We start from the raw sequence: 9,653 nt of genomic DNA on the forward strand, positions 1-9,653 counted from the left end.
TTTTGAATTTTCTGACTTTTCAAGCTGACCAATATAGCTAGAGAATGAACAGCACTACGTACTCGCATCTCTGACACATCCCTTCCATCAGTTTTGTGAAGTACCAGGGTGTCCAAAACATTAAAAAGGAGGGGGCACTGCTTCCTTGTATTCACAGGTAGTGTGCTAAATACTCCACTCACATCAACTTCTGACAAATCCTGTCTCAAGTCCGATGTTGAGAAAGCTGATAAATGTGTCCATTTCCTTAACGAGTTCAGCTCTGTCATTTGCACAAAGCACATCACATTGAGACTGGCTTTGTAAGAGTCTCTGAACTTCCCTTTCGTACAGATATTCCAAGGTACCTGAAAGTTCTTGAATCCTACTCTGCAACTTGCATTGCATATCAACCAAAGCACGCACAACTCTTTGAATATTTTCAGCTGTTAACTGAATGTTTAAGCGCTGAATAATGGGTTCAATTTCTGTAGAAGCATTTGCAATCAGCCGTTTAATATTTGCGATATCGGATGTCTCATCCAATGACAAAGATGGCTTTTCCACTGACAATGTAAATGATTTTTTTTTGGCCACATTCTTGTACACTGTCACCTTTTGCTTTCCGTCAGACTTACGGGTACGAGCAACCAGGCAGTTAGGAAAGGTTTCCTTCATAGCATTTGTGGCTTGGACCTTCTGTGTTTGGTCCAAGTGCAGCACCTCTAAAACTGCCTGTTGAGATACTTCAGTTCCTTCTGCTTCCCAGAAGTGATCTTTAAGTGCACTGACAAATGCTGCCCTTCGCATTTTGTAAAAAGTACTTAAAGGCTTTTATATAGCTTGTTTTTGAGGCTTTTGTAACCCTATCAGAGTAATTCAAGCAAAACACTATAAACAAAAAATCTTCATGCCGATACATGGTACTTAAAGGAATTCTTTTCAGTATTACATATTACATGGAAAAAAAATTGCCAAGCTAACCTACAAGGATGCTACTTGTGAGAAAGGATACAGAGGATTCAAAATGTTTTGACATAGACTTTACAAACTTGAATGACAAAAAGATCAACAACAAACTTCCTCAAACCTCAACAGTTTTTCCTCCCTTCATCTAAGAGAGTAATTCACACTTTTCTCAGTATTGCTGGAAGATAGTGTTTGTTTGAAGTTGTAACATCATCTCTCATTGAGAAAAGAGTTTCTCTGTGAGAGGTTTCCCCATTGTTTCAGATTCAAATTTTTCTAGGGTAATGATTGATATTATGGTAATATACAATGCACGATCATGGAAAAAGACAAAGCAAAAGATAAAGAAAATGCCAATTATAAAACCTTAAGGTTCTGAAACTGTTATAATAAGGAGAGGAGCACATCACTAAAGTGAAACAGACAATATTCTTATTCACACATGTAATTCTGATCTTAAGACCAAGGTCAATAATAATTTTTTGTAACAAAATCATTAAAACCAGAGAAGGTTAGACATTGTGATAAAATGATCATGAAATCAAAAAGAAATGTAAAGTAAGTGACCACACAGCACTTGCAAACTGCATGTAATTAATAAATTATAGTTTCTCACACATTACTCTTTACGATTTGTAAAATGGACAAGCTTAACATGGACCACAGAAAATAACAAAGTCGGAAAGCTATAAGTAATGAAAAAATAACAAGAAAGTTTATGTCTACTTCTTTATCTGGAGAAAAAAACTAATTCGAAATTACCTGCACTTCCCAATTCATCTTCTTCATCGTCTTCGACTGAGCTTTGATGCCTCTTGCTCCTCGGCTCAACTGCAGACTTAGAACTTGGGGTAAGTGAATGCTTCCCCGCAGGCTCACTGGCTCCCCTTTTAACAGGCGTACTAGTAATTGGATGGAAATCGACCTCATCTGTCAATTGAGCATGTAGAGAGGGAACAATAAGACGTAAGTCAGAGATGAGAGAGCCGCACTCAAAATGAGGAAAAATCCAAGATGGCGGACAACAGTCAAATACAGCGAACAACGAAAAAATATCTAAATCAGTGACCAATCTGCATCAAACTGCGTCTACTAACCTTCTAGACTCAGATCTTTAAATGAACACTCAAAATCCGTTAAATCTTCGCCTGCTTCTGCAATTGTCACAGAACCGCAAATCTGGCCAGAGAACCGCACATTATATGGCAGAGGCCTCTCTTCTCTCTTCCCCCTTCCCATCGTGCCCCACGCGCTCTCTTTTTCTTTCTCCCCAGCCTCCCCACAACACAAAGAGGCCTCTGCGGAGGAGAGAGCCCGAAATATGCTGAAGCTAAATCATCTACGCGTAAACCGAAACCGTTTGATCTGGATTGGTGTGGGATGACCTGGCCCGCCTTGCAGAATTATTTACATGGAGCGCCCTATCTCAAAGCTATTCCAGAAGGGTTTGGCCTTTGCGAGATGTACACGAGCACTCGAAATGCTGTTAACCCTTATACCCCCACAGTCATGTTTGCATCTGAAAATTACTGGCCCGTCAAAATAAAACATTATTCCAACGGCAAAAGAAAGTGGATTTATATACACGAAGACGAACCAAGTGTCCAAGCATTTGTTCAAGAAACGAAAGCAATCGAAAGAGCTAGAGGGAGAGGCACTTTCTAGGCTTTGAACATTTGCTCACCATATTGTAATCCTTTTTCTAAAGTTGTTGAGTTACTACAATAAATGTATTTTTGCTTTGTAAGATTTGAAGAAATAAAAGCTTTTAAGAGCCAATGTCTGTAATTTTCGAGAATCGGTTGACAGTCGTGAATTTTTGAATTTCTTCATCTTTTGCTCAAATAATCTCTATAGTACACTAATTTCAAAAATCACGTTAAAACTTGTAACAGCTTTTTATTTTTTCAGGAATCAGGCAAAGTTTGAAAAACTCTAAATCGGCGCTCTTTCGAGTATGAAATTAGCGAAAATTGAGTATTTTCTTCGCGCTCGTACATAAAAACGGAATAATATCTCTAGATGAAATCAAGTCGCAAAACAGACACACATTTTTACTCTATAATTCAGCAGTTAACTTTAAATAAACCGTTTAAATGTGACTGTACCGAACGCAAGAAGAATCACGGTTTCAGCACTTTTCAAAAATGGCAAATTTGACCTAACTTCACCATCGTAAAAACCCAGTTGGTACACGGAATTTCGATATGAAACAAGAACTGTATTGAAGCATATCCTTTGCTGTTGTTTGTGTTAAAATATTTCTGGCGGCATTCTAAATGCACACCGTCGAGAGACCAAAACCTGAAGGGTATATTGACACCAGGAAAGCGCGTGCAACAAGCAAGTTTCAACGCTTGGAATATTAATCCTTCGCAAACCTAAGTTACTTCGACATTTAAACCCTAGTCAGAGTTGTAACGGTTTCAGATTATATTTCGGCGTTTCTGTTCGGTTTAACATGATTCCTTTCAACTGATTTTTGTGATAAACCATAATGAAGTGACGAATATGCAGTTCAAATCACAGTTAGTAGAGGGGAATATTGTGGAAATACTCGCTTGCTATAGTTTTAATCGTATTGAAACCTTAATATCAGAAAAGTTATTTACTTACCTGAATTTAAATGCTAGACGGGGTCACAGTACCGCTAACTAAATTCTGCATCACGGCAGAATCGAAGTTAAGTTTGTACATGTTTTCAATCTGTCAACACGAGGGAAGATGACATTCTGGAAGTGCGTGACGCGTAACGCGCCGAAAAAGAAATACCTGGTATAAGTGTTTTACGGTGCAAGTCTTTGTTGTATGTTCGTATAGCATCTCGCACATATTCAAACTTGGTTTGTGGCGCCTGTGGCCCCAGTAATGCTGAACGTATTGCGATCATAGAAAAGATGTCGTGAGTCACTTGGTATGCTCCTGACTTGTTAGTCACGTGAGTATGTAGGGCAATAACCAAACATCGACCCTACCATGCTAATGATAAAAGTAAGGTTTTCTGCATTTACGTTAGGTGATCTTTGTTTGATCCACAAAATTGGCGCATGAAAATAACAGTTTTTCCTCACCACCTCTAAATGTTTGGTTCCGGGTAGCGATGCAACAAATCACGTGGTACCGTTCTAGATCAACCTACTGGCTGCAAATAGAGGGGTCCATAAAGGCAAATTGATTGATGATTGCGTATGGCCTGAACTGAAAATGATATACGCAGACGTTTTCTGAGCGACGAATGTGCAGCTTTTACACTCCTCTTTCGTTTCGAAAATAGACGAGCACGCGAGCGAAGCGAGCGCGCTAGAGAGAGCCCCTTGCTCTACTGGTCAATAAATCCCCCGCAGCTTTTATTTTCATACGCAAAATCGACGATCTCCAAAGAGAAAATAGATCGACGATCTCTAATGAAAAAGTAGAGGGTCTGTAAACATGCTACGAAGGTGCTTTCTATTATTTTAGTGAACTTTACAAGAGGTCTCAGGTGATTATGAAAACGTCATGAAAAGTCTACTTTAGGGAAGGAGGAGGAGATGGGTGGGTTGGTTGGCATTGGGTTCTCCTTTAGGATCAACCCTACACATACAAAAATTCATGTCTTTATCACTACATTTAGAGCTAACGGACTTTGTTTGATCCACAAAATTGGCGCATAAAATCAAAAGTTTTTCCTCACCACCGCTAAATGTTTGGTTCCGGGTGGCGGAGAACCAAGCACGTTGTACCGTTTCAGAACAGCCCACTGGCCATGCCGGCTGCTCATTTAAAAGGGGTCCGTAAAGGCACATTAATTGATGACTCTGTGCGGCCTTATATAATTATATACGCAGACGTTTTCTGAGCGACGAAGGTGCTGCCTTTACACTTCTTTTTCTTTTCGAAATTGCCACGGACTTCTCTCCTCGCTCCTCGCCGCTAGGCGGTCGTTTTTGCCTGAGATATACCACCACGAAGGAGTTTTAGACACAAGTCACTGCAGGTGCAGACCTAGGTAAAGGGCATTCTCCATCTGAAATTTTAAATCGAGATGAAAGGCTGTTTTCAGCCTTTTATCTCTTTTCTCCGCAACGTATTTGGTTAAAAGATAGTAGGTAAAATGGCTGAGGCACTTTAAAGCATTTTTTTTTTCATTTTCGCGACGGATTTTGACATGAAAAAGAACTTGTCAGTGTATTGATTTATTTTCTAGCCTGGGAACAAGTGCCGGGGGGATGGTGGCGGATAGAGCCAGGTGACTACACCTTTTTTCAGGCGGGAGCTAGCAGTACGTACATTCTGGTCTACCCCATACTGTGTAGACTGGCCTTTAAGGGCCTCTGTTCGGGGGGCGAGGGATCAGTACAATTCGTCAACAGCAAGTTGAGGTCTCGCCAGAAGATACCCTTGCTGCAGAGGAGCAAAGCAATACTACTTTCAGTAATTTAAACATGTTAAATACTTGTATTTCGCTCATCAAATGTGTCCATTGTCCATTTTCGATTTGTGGTTTTTCAGGAATGTTCTTTTGCGGAGCATTGGCCAATTTTCTTTAAACAGTTTTACTCGTTTCCATTTCCCCGCTCTACCCTCATGTTGCATATGGCGTACGTGTGTACCTAAATCCCTCAATTCATACTGAGGTGATCGATAAAGAAGTCTATACGCTAAGCGGGGTTAAGATTAGTTTATTACAAACAAAGGCGCAGAAGGCTAAGTGCAAATAAAACAAACTAGTGTGAAAAGTTTTGCAGACTCGGCTTACTCTATTTGTTTTCTTTCTCTATTTGAGTTTCGGCTGATGACATCCTAAAATCAAGTTTAGTTCCACATGTTTTGGGAATATAAAATATAAAACTAAAAAAAAAACAGTGAAATTGTACACTCGTGCAATGATTTATCCTTGTCTGTACAGTTGCGTGACCAGACTCAAATTACACACGGGCTTTCATCACGCATCACAGCGTTTAGTCTGAGGCTAAACGACGGAAGATTTCAGTAAACTGCGGCCACTTGCGGTTGAAACGACTGTGGTAAGTAATTCTTAGAGATCTCGAATCCTATTTAGAGCTAGCACGCCGTTTCTAGCGGCTTTATTTTAGGTGCAGAAACTCGAAGTTAATATTCACACTCCATGAGAACTTAACAGCGTTGTCTTTTTCAGCTACTTGCCTGCAATCAAATGCAGTGTTAATCTACTTAGTTCTTTTTTTATAACCATCAAATTGAAAAGCGTTTTTCAAAAGATTTTTAGAGCTTCCCGTAATGTGCCCCTTGTAAAAGAAGCTAAGTTAGCAAAAACGTTTGTGTGCCTACACTCGCGGCTAGCTTGTTTTCAGCGTTCCAACGTGCGAAACTACGCTACACGTTTCGGTGTCTCAGCGACGCACTTTTGTAATGCCGCCAAAAATTTTTTAACACAAGAAACGGCAAAGAATATGCTTTAAAACAGTGTTTGTTTCATGTTGAAATTCCATGTATCAGTTGTTTTTTTCGATGGTGAAGTTAGGTCAAATTTGCCATTTTTGAAAAGAGCCGAAATCGTGTTTCTTCTTGCGGCCAACACAGTCACATTTAAACAGCTTATCTAAAGATAATTGCAGAACTATAAAGTACAAGTCTGTGTTTTCCTTGTGACTTGATTTCATTTAGAGATGTCATCCCGTTTTTATGTACGAGCGCGAAGAAAATGCTTAATTTTCTCTAATTTCATACTCGAAAGAGCGCCGATTTGGCGTTTTTCAAACTAAGCTCGATTCAGCAAAAAATAAAAAGCCGTTACAAGTTTTAATGTGATTTTTGAAATAAGTGTACTATAGAGATTATGTGGGCAAAATATGAAGAAATTCAAAAATTCACGACTGTCAACCGATTCTCGAAAATTACAGACATTGGCTCTTAAGATGTTCACCCAAGCGCATTCACGCTATTGTTTTATTTTTGTTTGTTGTGAATAATTCGCTTCAGTGGTTCTCCTCAACCTTGCTTTTGTAGAAGTTGAAGTAAGAAAGAACTTTATGAGGAAATAGGTTTCTGTAAAGCCGTTGAAGCGGAAGACACCCAAGAGAGTGACAACGACACTGAAAACGACAGTCAGGAAATAGAAAGTAGTAGCCCTGAAACGTCCACCACCTTTCACTCTAAACGTCCCTGTGAACATTGCGAAAACTCTAATGTGTACTCCACATTGATCATGAAATGTCCTAAATGCTTTTGGCACGATAACTACAAGATTTGTCCTATATGCGATCACCAGATCCCCGAGGAGAGAAAATACATCAAAGAGGGCTTTCTTCGGTGTCACGATTGTGGATTAATTACACACAAAAACGCCAAGACGTTGGAAACCAATTTTTATTCCCCTTCTAAAGAGGAGAACCAAGATGAAGATTAATTAATTTCCATTCCTTCCAAATCGCTGTGTATTTGACTCTTTTTGTCATTGTTTTTTAATAAAGTTTTTTTGAAACGGTCTCTCTCTTGTGTTTTTATTGCTAGCAATTATGAGTCGCGTGTTTTAATTGATCCTTGTTAACTTATTTGTTTTATAATAATACGTCAAGATTCTCTCCCTTGGGTCTTTCCTGTAGAGCTAATTTGTATTCAACTTTGGGCTTTCGAACTCGCATAATTAACTGATTAACCGTGCGTGAAAATGACAAGACTTCAATAGTTTTTCATGTCCTCGAGATAGAAAGGAGAAAACAGTTCTGTAATAGTCAGACAAGTTTACAGCTCGATTCGACTTGCATGTTTGGAGCAATGTTTGAAAAAAGTCTCGGAGATAAATTTTCCTTAGCAAAGCGATTGCAAGAATAAAATGCTGAACGGAGAGCGCGCTTTTATTTGGAAGATAGAATAGATTCTACAATCAGGGTTAAAAGAACCCGGGCAAGTCTAGGCAAGCCTATTGTCCCTATTGTAGTAGACTGACGCTCATTAGTAAGCCTATCCCGAATTAGTATGCAGGAAGACACTGACTAGGCACTTAATTAGTATGGAGGAAGGCACTTCTTTCCGAGGTGACGTCATAGACTAGGCACTTATCCACATCAATGATTTACCTATCCCTAAACTATCCTTACCTATCCACCAATGAGGCTTATCTTCATCCCTAGATAACTACTAGAATTCCAGTCTTCTTTGAACTTCTTTTCCAGTTTCTAAGGAAAACAGGTTAGGTAGTCACATCACGAAGTGTAAGGGGGTATTCTTTTTAAGGGAGGACTATTATGCAAGAACACAAACCACTGGGTGTGCTGTATATGCTAATTAAGGAACATTCACTCAGTTGGGATGCAGTAATCTGATGCAATATTAAATGATGTATGTATTAATACTAACAGTGCTAGCTAGTAGCCTATCACAACTTCCAGTGTAGATGGATGTAAATACAGTCATTAATTCAAACTGTCTGGTTTATCACAGTCAAAGGGAAGGAAAGGTTTTAAGTGTGGTTGTCAGAGAAAACCGGGCAAAATCTTAAAAATGTCAACGGAAGGGGGTCAACAGAATAAGTTCATACTAACATCATAGATAGGTTAGGTTCAGTAATGGACAAATATAATAAACATAGGTTCTTCACTGCTCTTGTATTAGAGATACGAGCATCACTTTATTCGACCCCCTCGGACGCCATTTTTACAGGCCAATTTTCACCATTTTCTGAAACTCACAGAACCCTCAAAATCTAACGAGCAGAGTTTATTTTTTGCATGCGTTACAATACATCACAGAACTACTTTCTGAAACCATAAGAATTGTTAAGCAGCCACGGACAAGACTAAAATTTTCTTATTTTATCTGACCTAAATTCAGTGTCTGCAAACGAGCAAAAAATCACGCATTTTTGAATTGATCTACAGCGCACAACTAAAACGACGAACAACTCTGACAGCCAAATTGCAGTCTACTATCATCCATGTAACCAAAACACTAATAATCATTTTGGGCCATTGAAACAGAAAGAAATTAGAAAACTCACATTTGTTATAGTTTCCAAGCTTTTTCTTGCAAACAGGCCGATCCCTTCGTGTTTGTTTTAAGTCCTCTTCGTGAATTTTCTTTCATATTTCGCTGTAAAGTATGTTCAGCAGCTGGAGGAAATATCAAAAAGCTCGAAATACTGCCTAGGTTACATGTTCAAAGGGCAAAAAGTACTGAACAACGGGATGAAACTAGAAAATAACAAAGCGACGCCATCTTGAAAATTCAGCACTCAGGAGGGACTGGCACTAGTAGCTGCCTTGTCCTCGATGAATTACCAAATAGATAAAAAACAAAAAACAAACAAACAAACCGGCTTATCAGTTACCTACTACAGTCCTATTTCTTCTTCAATCACTACTTTTAGTTACATTTAGCTTGTTTTGTGTTGTCGTTTTTTTTTGGCGGAGTGATAGGGTGTGGTGAACAGGTGACCAATTGCCATTACTTTATTCAGTCTTCATTTACTCTTCATTCACTTCATTTTGAGTTATCCCGTATAAGGCTTTCTTTGAAATCTTTTTTCCCCCACAGCTTTATTGGCTACTCCTGTAATATACAATATAAATTTATAATACAACACACACAAAAAAAAAAAGAAAAGGAATTTAGAAGCAAAAACCCAAAACGGGTAGGTGCAACAGGACTAACGTCCCATGCGAGGCACCGCCTTTATTGTATCATCTATTTTTGCGTGAGTCTTCAATCACCGTCCATGTCCGAAGGTCCACTCATCTCCTGTTCCC

The sequence above is a fragment of the Porites lutea genome, chromosome 1, assembly GCF_958299795.1.
Source record: "Porites lutea chromosome 1, jaPorLute2.1, whole genome shotgun sequence".
Classification (NCBI taxonomy): Eukaryota; Metazoa; Cnidaria; class Anthozoa; order Scleractinia; family Poritidae; genus Porites; species Porites lutea.